Here is a 12,587-nt window from a genome sequence, read left to right as displayed (position 1 = left end):
AATATTTCAGTGCCTTAAACCATTCAGAATAAAATTCAAACTCCTAAACTGACACAAACACCTCACTTTCATTTTCAGTTCTGCCTTGTCCTTCCCTTTTATTACTCTTCTTCACATAATGCTCTTCTCATTTTTCACTTAGCTAGTATCTTCAGATATTTTGTCCCTAAATGCAATCATCACTTCTACCAAAATTTCTATACCCTTAAAAGTTCATTCAGTGACCTTTTTTGAAGTTCCATCATATCACACATCATATTACAATTGTAATTTTACTTAGCTGTCACTAAAATTAAGCTTAAGTTTCTTAAGGGCAAGGATTATATTTAATATTTTATATCTAGTTCTGAGGACTCCATCTTGCAAAAAGTGGATGATCAAATAAATTAAATTATGTAACAATTTATAGTTTTTACAAAATATTCATAGAGATATTAATGAATTTTATTTATTAGAAAATCCCTAAGGGGGAAATATGTTTCTACCCTCAGTTCTCACAGAACAAAAAATGAAGTACCTGTAACATGCCATTAAATTTCCTGACTCAAAATTTGATGCAATTTCCATTAAATTTTATCACATAAAGTCAATCCAAGGCTAGATTCTCATAATAAATAATTTCCATTCCAATGTCATGGCCAATATCACTGGGTACATGTAAAAGTACGAGATTAGATCACTCCCTAACACCATACACAAAAATAAGCTCAAAATGGATTAAAGACCTAAATGTAAGGCCAGAAACTATCAAACTCTTAGAGGAAAACATAGGAAGAACACTCTATGACATAAATCACAGCAAGATCCTTTCTGACCCACCTCCTAGAGTAATGGAAATAAAAACAAAAATAAACAAATGGGACCTAATGAAACTTCAAAGCTTTTGCACAGCAAAGGAAACCATAACCAAGACCAAAAGACAACCCTCAGAATGGGAGAAAACATTTGCAAATGAAGCAACTGACAAAGGATTAATCTCCAAAATTTACAAGCAGCTCATGCAGCTCAATAACAAAAAAACAAACAACCCCATCCAAAAATGGGCAGAAGACCTAAATAGACATTTCTCCAAAGAAGATATACAGAATGCCAACAAACACATGAAAGAATGCTCAACATCATTAATCATTAGAGAAATGCAAATCAAAACTACAATGAGATATCATCTCACACCAGTCAGAATGGCCATCATCAAAAAATCTAGAAACAATAAATGCTGGAGAGGATGTGGAGAAAAGGGGACACTCTTGCACTGCTGGTGGGAATGTGAATTGGTTCAGCCACTATGGAGAACAGTATGGAGGTTCCTTAAAAAACTACAAATAGAATTACCATATGACCCAGCAATCCCACTACTGGGCATATACCCTGAGAAAACCAAAATTCAAAAAGAGTCATGTACCAAAATGTTCATTGCAGCTCTATTTACAATAACCCGGAGATGGAAACAACCTAAGCGCCCATCATCGGACGAATGGATAAAGAAGATGTGGCACATATTCACAATGGAATATTACTCAGCCTTAAAAAGAAATGAAATTGAGCTATTTGTAATGAGATGGATGACCTAGAGTCTGTCATACAGAGTGAAGTAAGTCAGAAAGAAAAAGACAAATACCGTATGCTAACACATATATATGGAATTTAAGGGAAAAAAAAATGTCATGAAGAACCTAGGGGTAAGACAGGAATAAAGACGCAGACCTACTGGAGAACGGACTTGAGGATATGGGGAGGGGGAAGGGTGAGTTTTGACAGGGCGAGAGAGAGTCATGGACATATACACACTAACAAACGTAGTAAGGTAGATAGCTAGGGGGAAGCAGCCGCAAGGCACAGGGATATTAGCTCGGGGCTTTATGACAGCCTGGAGGGGTGGGATGGGGAGAGTGGGAGGGAGGGAGACGCAAGAGGGAAGACATATGGGAACATATGTATATGTATAGCTGATTCACTTTGTTATAAAGCAGAAACTAACACACCATTGTAAAGCAATTATACCCCAATAAAGATGTTAAAAAAAAATAAAAGCTAAAATCTTATCAAATTTTTTAAAAAATGTATAAGTTGGACATCATCAAAATTAAGATTTTTTTCTGATTCAGAGTACTTCTTCTGAGGAAAGACATTAAAAGCTTTTGTTCCAGACTGTCTTTTCCAGGAAGTTGTATTGCAAACATCTTGGAAGATTATATTAGTATCTCCCTTTGGAGTGGAGGGCAAATTTGTTTTCTATGAAGTACAAAAATGATAATGTCTCCCTTTGGGCTCTGTTGGACAAATTTGCTAATAGCCCGTTTTTAAAACATAGTGGTTTTCTAAGCTTGAAATTCAACTGTGAGTCAAAGCCACAACGAACATAACATTCACCTGAGTTACTCTGCATCATTCTGTGGGACATGGAGGGAAGGGGAAACATACACAGACGTGAACTTCATGCAGCCTGTTGAGCTGTAATAAACTCATTTTTCTCTGAATCAGAAATATTTTATAAAAATATATTTATTTGGCTGTGCTGGGTCTTACTTACGGCAAGCAGGATCTAGTTCCCTGATCAGGAATCAAACCCAGGCCCCCTGCATGGGGAGCATGGAATCTTAACAACTGGACCACCAGGGGAGTCCCCTGAAATCTTTTCTCTAATTAATTTTTATTGGAGTATAATTGATTTACAATGTTGTGTTAGTTTCTGCTGTACAGCAAAGTGAATCAGTTATACATATACATATATCCACCCTTTTTTAGGTTCTATTCCCATACGGGTCATTAGAGTATTGAGTAGAGTTCCCTGAGCTATACAGTAGGTTCTTACTAGTTATCTATTTTGTATATAGTAGTGTGTATATGTCAATCCCAACCTCCTAATTTATCCCTCCCCACTCGAAACCAGAAATCTTTGCCTTCTGCCAGCATCCAATAAACTGCACTGGCTAACTTATTAACATGCTGGCTTGTAAACAGAGTAAAATCCCTTTGTGGTCCTTGACAAGGGGAAGAGAGACTTTATGAGTAAATAAAAAGTAAATTGATAGAATCAGGAAGGTGACACAGTAGTCATGAAATGGGAAAAACTGGAGTGGTATAAAGAAACAAGATAGGCAAGGAGACACGTGTGGAAGCTATTACAAAAGAATGTCAGTGAATGATTGAAAAAGACCTAAGATTATTATAATATCATTATAATACTCTGTCAGGCAAACCAATTCAAATGTGGTTCTATTTTGCAAGCTGTCAAGGAGTCTGACACGGAAAAAAAATAACAAAAACATAAATCTGTCATTAAAGAATTGGCTCTAGATAGTTAGTATCTCTTGATAGCTGATAACAGACCACTATGGAGGAAAGCATGTTCAGGGAGGATTATGCAGTTTTGGAACCATGCACATGTGGCAAGAGGCACGAAGGGCAACAGAATGAAGGCAGATGCTTTTAAAAGAAGATCCAATAGAAGAATGTCAGCTTTGGGAAGTATATTGGACTGGATGAGATATGAAACAACTCACAGATTTGGAATTTAATGACCTTTTAAGTATTTTAAGTGTTTGAAGACATTCTTAATATATTTTTCCCTAAAGAAAAGCCATTCCATTTGCAACTTGATAATCTGTAATGACATAGGGAGAAACATGCACAGACACAAACACACACACACATACACCCACACACACAATCTCCCAGTTCAGTACAATAAACATTTTAGTTGCAATGTCTTTTATTCCATAGGTATAGAGGTGAAACTAAAGGAAGGGAGACTTGCTACCAGACTCAATGAGGGAGACATGGGTTGTGCCATTTATTTATTGAGAGTGGCATTAGAGTAATGAGTGCTGGGTGATAAAAGTACTTCTACCTAGAGATCGAGGACAGATGGAAGATGAGAATCTCTGAGAGGGGTGAACTCCATAGGGGTATACTATTTGTGAAAGTAATCTATGTCCTCAAGAAACTGTAGAATGGGAGTGCTTGCCTGGATGAAGGTGGCTATGATCATACGGGAAGGGGTGGAATCTGTGAGATCAGATGAGAAATTAATTGCTTTTGGTTACAGGTATTCATGAATATATTGTTTTGTTCATGGGAGAATGTATAGAAATATTTAAATGAATTAATCAATATGAAATACAATCAACATTGAAAATCATATCAGAAAGGGATTGACAAATGCTAAATTCCATGTTCAGATACAATCTCTACTGTTCATTTAGAATCAACTTAAACACTTCAATGTACAAAGGCATGCTAGTATATTGTAACTTACACTTAATTAATCTAACAATTAGAGGAAGAGAGACTAAATAAAGTCGATAGTTAACTCTAGTTAACACTTAATTTAAATCAAGTCTTTGAACACATCTTAAGAAATCGTAAATAGAAATAATAAATCTCATCTTTTTAAATCACACAGTGCTTTAGAATATATTAATTAATGGAATGGAGACATTTAAGAACAATATAAAACAAAGATCATGGGAAATCTATTTTGGAAATTAAGCCTTTGTCAGTTGCTTTGTTTGCAAATATTTTCTCCAATTCTGATGGTTGTCTTTTTGTCTTGTATATGGTTTCCTTTGTTGTGCAAAAGCTTTTAAGTTTCATTAGGTCCCATTTGTTTATTTTTGTTTTTATTTCCATTTCTCTAGAAGGTGGATCAAAAAGGATCTTGCTGTGATTTATGTCATAGAGTGCTCTGCCTATGTTTTCCTCTAAGAGTTTTGTAGTGTCTGACCTTACATTTAGGTCCTTAATCCAGTTTGAGTTTATTTTTCTGTAGGGCATTAGGGAGTGTTCTAATTTCATTCTTTTATTTTTATTATTTATTTACTTTTTTGTGGTATGCGGGCCTCTCACTGTTGTGGCCTCTCCCGTTGTGGAGCACAGGCTCCGGACACGCAGGCTCAGCAGCCATGTTGCATGGGCCTAGCCACTCCACGGCATGTGGGATCTTCCCAGACCGGGGCACGAACCCGTGTCCCCTGCATTGGCAGGCAGACTCTCAACCACTGTGCCACCAGTGAAGCCCTAATTTCATTCTTTTAAATGTAGCTGTCCAGTTGTCCCAGCACCACTTATTGAAGAGGCTATCATTCTCCATTGTATATTCTTGCTTCCTTTATCAAAAATAAGGAGAGCATGTTGCATGGGTTTACCTCTGGGTTTTCTATCCTGTCCAATTGATCTATATTTCTGTTTTTGTGCCAGTACCATACTGTCTTAATTAATGTAGCTTTGTATGATAGTCTGAAGTCAGGGAGTCTGATTCCTCCAGCTCAGTTTTTCTTTCTTAAGATTACTTTGGCTATTCAGGGTCTTCTGTGTTTCCATACAAATTGTGAAATTGTTTGTTCTAGTTCTGTGTAAAATGCCATTGGTAGTTTGATAGGGATTGCATTGAATCTGTAGATTGCTTTGGGTACCATAGTCATTTTCACAATGCTGATTCTTCCAATCCAAGAACATGGTATACCTCTCCATTTGTTTATATCATCTTTAATTTCTTTCATCAGTGTCTTATAGTTTCCTGCATAGAGAAAAATTTTGTCTCCGTAGGTAGATGTATTCCTAAGTATTTTATTATTTTTGTTGCAATGGTAAATGGGAGTGTTTCCTTAATTTCACTTTCAGACTTTTCATTATTAATGTATAGGAATGCAAGAGAATTCTATGCATTAATTTTGTATACTGCTACTTTAACAAATTCATTGATAAGCTCTAGTAGTTTTCTGGTAGAGTCTTTAGGATTCGTTATGTACAGTGTCTTGTCATCTGAATAGTGAGAGATTTACTTCTTTTTTTCCAATTTGATTTCCTTTTATTTCTTTTTCTTCTCTGATTGCTGTGACTAAAACTTCCAAAACTATGTTGAATAAGAGTGGTGAGAGTGGGCAACCTTGTCTTTTTCCTGATCTTAGTGGAAATGGTTTCAGTTTTTCACCATTGAGAATGATGTTGGCTGTGTGTTTGTCATATGTGGCCTTTATTATGTTGAGATGAGTTCTCTTTATGCCTACTTTCTGGAGGGTTTTTATCGTAAATGGGTGTTGAATTTTGTTGAAAGCTTTCTCTGCATCTGTTAAGTTGATCATATGGTTATTATCTTTCTATTGGTAAATATGGTGTATCACATTGATTTGCGTATATTGAAGAATCCTTGCAATACTGGGATAAACCCCACTGGATCATGGTGTATGATCCTTTTAATGGGCTGTTGGATTCTGTTTTCTAAAATTTTGTTGAGGATATTTGCATCTATGTTCATCAGTGATATTGAGCTGTAGGTTTCTTTTATTGTGACATCTTTATCTGGTTTTGGTATCAGGGTGATGGTGGTCTTGTAGAATGAAATTTGGAGTGTTCCTCCCTCTGATATATTTTGGAAGAGTTTGAGAAGGATGCGAGTTAGCTCTTCTCTAAATGTTTGGTAGAATTCTCCTTAGAAGGTGTCTGGTCCTGGGCTTTTTTTTTTGTTGGCAGATTTTTAATCACAGTCTCAATTTCAGTGCTTGTGATTGGTCTGTTTATATTTTCTATTTCTTTCTGGTTCAATCTCAGAAGGTTGTGCTTTCTAAGAATTTGTCCATTTCTTCCAGATTGTCCATTTTATTGGCATATAGTTGCTTGTATTAATTTCTTATGATCCTTTGTATTTTTGCAGTGTCAGTTATTATTTCTCCTTTTCAATTTCTAATTCTATTGACTTGAGTCGTCTCCTTTTTTTTCTTTCTTTTTTTTTTTTTTTTTTGGTGGTACGCAGGCCTCTCACTGCTGTGGCCTCTCCCGTCGTGGAACACGGCTCCGGACGCGCAGTCACGGCTCACGGGCCTAGCCACTCCGCGACATGCGGGATCCTCCCGGACCGGGGCACGAACTCGTGTCCCCTGCCTCGGCAGGAGGACTCTCAACCACTGCGCCACCAGGGAAGCCCCTCCCTTTTTTTCTTGATGAGCCTGGTTAATGGTTTATCAATTTTGTTTGTCTTCACAAAGAACCAGCTTTTGGTTTTATTGATTTTTGCTATTGTTTCCTTCATTACTTTTTCATTTATTTCTGATTTATTTCTGATCTGATCTTTATGATTTCTTTCCTTCTGCTAACTTTGAGCTTTTTCTGTTCTCCTTTCTCTAATTGTTTTAGGTGTAAAGTCAGGTTGTTTATTTGAGGTGTTTCTTGTTGCTGGAGGTAGGATGGTATTGCTATAAACTTCCCTCTTAGAACTGCTTTGGCAGATTCTATGGGTGTCCCATAGGTTTTGAGTTGTCGTGTTTTCATTGTCATTTGTTTCTAGGTATTTTTTGGTATCCTCTTTGATTTCTTCAGTGATCTGTTGGTTATTAAGTACTGTATTGTTTAGCCTCAATATGTTTGTATTTTTAACAGATTTTTCTCCTGTAATTGATATATAGTCTCATAGCATTGTGGTAGGAAAAGATACTTGTTATGATTTCAATTTTCTTAAATTTACCAAGGCTTTTTCTGTGACCCAAGATATGATCTATCCTGAGGAATATTCCATGAGCACTTGAGAAGAAAGAGTATTCTGTTGTTTTTGGATGGAATGTCCTATAAATATCGAGTAAGTCCATCTTGCTTAATGTATCATTTAAGCTTATGTTTCCTTATTTATTTTCTGTTTGGATGATCTGTCCATTGGTGTAAGTGAAGTGTTAAAGTCCCCTATTATGATTGTGTTACTCTTGATTTCCCATTTTATGGCTGTTAGTATTTGTCTTATGTATTGAGGTGCTCCTATGTTGGGTGCATAAATATTTACAATTGCTATATCTTCTTCCTGGATTGATCCTTTGATCATTATGTAGTGCCCTTCATTGTCTCTTGTAATAGTTTTTATTTAATGTCTAATTTGTCTGTTATGAGAATTGTTACTCCAGCTTTCTTTTGCTTTTCATTTGCATGGAATATCTTTTTCCATCCCCTCACTTTCAGTCTGTATGTATCCCTAGGTCTGAAGTGGGTCTCTTGTAGAGAGTATATAAATGAGTCTTGTTGTTGTATCCATTCAGCCAGTCTATATCTTTTGACTGGAGCATTTAATCCATTTACATTTATGGTAATTGTTGATATGAATATTCCTATTACCATTTTCTTAATTGTTTGGGGTTTGTTACTGAAGGTCTTTTCCTTTTCTTGTGTTTCCTGCCTAGAGAAGTCCCTTTAGCATTTGTTGTAAAGCTGGTTTGGTAGTGCTGAATTCTCTCAGCTTTTGCTTGTCTGTAAAGGTTTTAATGTCTCTGTTGAATCTGAATGAGATCCTTGCTCGGTAGAGTAATCTTAGTTGTAGGTTTTTCCCTTTCATTATTTTAACTATGTCCTGCCAGTCCCTTCTGGCTTGCAGAGTTTCTGCTGAGAAATCAGCTGTTAACCTTATGGGGATTCCCTTGTATGTTATCTGTTGTTTTTCCCTTGCTGCTTTTAATATTTTTTCTTTGTATTTATTTTTTGATAGTTTGATTAATATGTGTCTTGGCATGTTTCTTGGATTTATCTTGTATGGGACTCTCTTCACTTCCTGGGGCTCTCTTCACTTTCTGGGCTTGATTGACTATTTCCTTTCCCATATTAGGGAAGTTTTCAACTATAATCTCTTCAAATATTTTCTCAGTCCCTTTCTTTTTCTCTTCTTCTTCTGGGACCCTATCATTTGAATGTTGGTGCATTTAATGTTGCCCCAGTGGTCTCTGAGACTGTCCTCTATTCTTTTCATTGTTTTTTCTTTATTCTGCTCTGCAGTAGTTATTTCCACTATTTTATCTTCCAGTTCACTTATCCATTCTTCTTCCTCAGTTATTCTGCTATTGATTCTTTCCAGACAATTTTTAATTTCATTTATTTTGTTGTTCATTTTTGCTTGTTTGCTCTTTAATTCTTCTAGGTCTTTGTTAAATGTTTCTTGTATTTTCTCCATTCTATTTCCAAGATTTTGGATCATCTTTACTCTCAGTACTCTGAATTCTTTGTTAGGTAGACTGCCTATTTTCTCTTCATTTGTTTGTTCTGGTGGGTTTTTAGTTGGCTCCTACATCTGCTGTGTATTTCTCTGTCTTCTCATTTTGCTTTACTTACTGCATTTGGGGTCTCCTGTTTGCAGGCTGCATGTTCATAGTTCCCATTGTTTTTGGCATCTGCTCCCAGTGGGAAGTTTGGTTCAGTGGCTTGTGTAGGCTTCCTGGTGGATGAGAGTGGTGCCTGTGGTCTGGTGGATGAGCCTGGATCTTGTCTTTCTGGTTGGCAAGACTACGTCCACTGTTGTGTTTTGGGGTGGCTGTGAACTTATTTTGATTTTAGGCAACCTCTCTGCTAATGGGTGGGGTTGTGTTCCTTTCTTGCTAGTTGTTTGGTATGGGGTGTCTAGCACTGTAGGTTGCTGGGCCTTGAGTGGAGATGAGTCTTAGCATTGAGATGGAGATCTCTGGGAGAGCTTTCACCTTTTGATATTACGTGAGTCTGGGAGGTCTCTGGTGGTCACATGTCCTGAACTCCCACCTAAGAAGCTCAGGTCTGACACCAGGTTGGAGCACCAACACCCTGTCAGCTGCACAGCTCAGAAGAAAATGGAGAAACAAAGAAAGAAAGAAATATAATAATAAAATAAATAAACTTATTAAAATAAAAAATAAAGGACTATTATTAAAGTAAAAAAAATAATTTAAATAATATTTTTTTTAAAAAAAAGAACAAAAGAAGAGAGCATCCAAACCAATAAATAAATGCACCAATGATAACAAGCTCTAAAAACTATAGTTAAAACAAAGAAACAAAAAAAAGGAGACAGAACCCTAGGACAGATGGTAAAAGCAAAACTATACAGACAAAACCACACAAAGAATCATACTTATACACACTCACAAAAAGAGAAAAAGGAAAATATATATATATATATGTATATATATATATATATATATATATATATATATATATATATATATATACATAAAAGAAAAGGAAGGGAGCAACCAAAGCAATAACAAATCTGCCCATGATAATAAGCTCTTAAGACTAAACTAAAACAACATAAATTTGTTTTAAAACATAAAACAAATTAGATGCAGAAAGAAAACCCCAAGTCTACAGTTGCTCCCAAAGTCCACCACCTCAATTTTGAGATGACTTATTGTCCATGCAGGTATTCCACCGATTCAGGGTACATCAAGTTGATTGTGGAGATTTAGTTCCCCGCTCCTGAGGCTGCTGGGAGTGATTTCCCTTTCTCTTCTTTGTTCACACAGCTCCTGGGGTTCAGCTTTGGATTTGGCCCCACCTCTGCATGTAGGTCACCTGAGGGCATCTGTTCCCTGCCCAGACAGGAAACGACAGGGTTAAAGTAGCAGCTGATTAGGGGGTTTTGGCTCACTTAGGACATGAGGAGGGAGGGGTACAGAATGTGGGATGAGCCTGAGGTGGCTGAGGCTGGCATGACATTTCAACAGCCTGAGGTGTGCTGTATTTTCCCCTGGGGAAATTGTCTCTGGGCCACGGGACTCTGGCAGTGGTGGGCTGTACAGGCTCCTGGGAGGAGAGGTGTAGATAGTGACCTGTGCTTGCATGTAGGCTTCTTGGTGGCTGCAGGAGCAGCCTTAGCATTTCATGTGCATCTCTGGTGTCTGCTGTGATAGCCGTGTCTCATGCCTCTCTCTGAAGCTTGTTTAGGCAGTGCTCTGAATCCCCTCTCCTCACACTCTCTGAAACAATGGTGTCTTGCCTCTTAGGCAGCTCCAGATTTTTTTCCTGGACTCTTTCCTCGCTACCTGTGGTGTACTTGCCCCCTTCAGGCTGTGTTCACTCAGCCAACCCCAGTCCTCTCCCTGGGATCCGACCTCTGAAGCCTGAGCCTCAGCTCCCAGCCCTTGCCTTCTGCGGCGGCTGAGAAGACAAGCCTCGCAGGCTGGTGAATGCAGGTCGGCACCAATACTCTGTGCAGGAATCTCTCCACTTTGCCCTCCGCAACCCTGTTGCTGTGCTCTCCTCTGTGGCTCCGAAGCTTCCCCACTCTGCCACCTGCAGTCTCCACCTGCAAAGGGCTTCCTAGTGTGTGGAAACTTTTCCTCCTTCACAGCTCCCTCCCAGGTGTGCACGTCCCTTCCCTATTCTTTTGTCTGTGTTTTTTCTTTTTTCTTTTGCCCTACGCAGGTACGTGGGGAGTTTCTTGTCTTTTGGGAAGTCTGAGGTCTTCTGCCACCGTTCAGTAGGTGTTCTGTAGGAGGTGTTCCACTTGTAGATGTAGATGTATTTTTGATGTATTTGTGGGGAGGTAGGTGATCGCCACGTCTTACTCCTCCACCATCTTGAAAGTCCTCTAGGGATATTTTAATAGAATGATTCACATGGTCTTTTATTCCTTTGATATTTTTGATTTTTAGTTATACACTATTACATATTCTGGATAAAAGTCCCAGTTTTAACTTTAAATTATTAAGTAAATTAGGTGGTTTACTGATGATAAACTGAATTTAATTTAAACAATGATTTTCAGCAATCATTAATGAAAATAATGACAACCACGACACTAGATCTCTATTGTGTCAGAAAATCTACTGTTTGTTTTATGTATCTTGTATCACTTAATTTCCAAAAGCATGTGTCCTGGGTACAATTTTTATCCTCATTTTCCAAATAAAGAAAACTGAGGCTTTAAAAGATTAAGTGATTTGCTAGGGATACATATGGGTAAGTTCCTGGTCTGGGATTCAGCATGCCAGTCTGCCTCCAGAGTCCACAGTCCTCATGCCAAGTGACTGAGTAATTTTGTGAGTCCTTAAAATTTATTGCAAATAGTAGAAAATTACATTGCCACAGAGCAATACAAAACAGGTTTGAGGTTTCAGCAAAGATAAATATTTTGTATCCTTGTAGAGGATATCATTTAAAGGTGAGTGTTGAAGGATATCTATAGTTTGGGTAGGGAATAGTGGGTAAAAGAGAAATGAGTAGGTACCCTTGAATTGTGAGCAGATGGCATGGCTTTCATTCAGGGGCATCTTGCAATCATCTAAATTAGCCCAAGATGAATCTTATTTCATTTTTGTAGACTGATAAAGTCAATGGAGTTTTCATAGCCTGAATTACATGTGGTCAATTTCATACATCCCAAATACCAAAATGGGGCTCCTTCAGACCAAAACCCCTTTTATATCAACAATGAATGTAGAGTTTACAATGTTTCTCAATCAATATTTTTGCTTGAGCACCAGGGTAATCATTCCTCCCTGGAATCAATAGTCAGGCTCTTGAGTATGCATTGGCTCCTTACTATGCATTGGCTGTGCCAATTGACTGTATTCAGAGAAGTGATGGGGATCCTTTATATCTATAGCATTAGGTCAAACCAGAGGGTTTTTTGACCTGCTCCTGGTTTTGAGCTCAGTTTCCCAGCAGTGCAGTATAATAGATTCTAGAAAACAAAACATATTGCCCAGAATCATATTGTATTAAAAGGAATCTCTGAGGGTCTTCAAAAAGCAATTGCCAGGCTTCCCTGGTGGTACAGTGGTTAAGAATCTTACTGCCAATGCAGGAGACACAGGTTCGAGCCCTGGTCCAGGTAGATCCCACATGCCACAGAGCAAGTGAACCCA

Source organism: Phocoena sinus, chromosome 13 (assembly GCF_008692025.1).
Source record: "Phocoena sinus isolate mPhoSin1 chromosome 13, mPhoSin1.pri, whole genome shotgun sequence".
In the NCBI taxonomy this organism is placed as follows: Eukaryota; Metazoa; Chordata; class Mammalia; order Artiodactyla; family Phocoenidae; genus Phocoena; species Phocoena sinus.
This window is presented reverse-complemented; position numbering follows the sequence as displayed.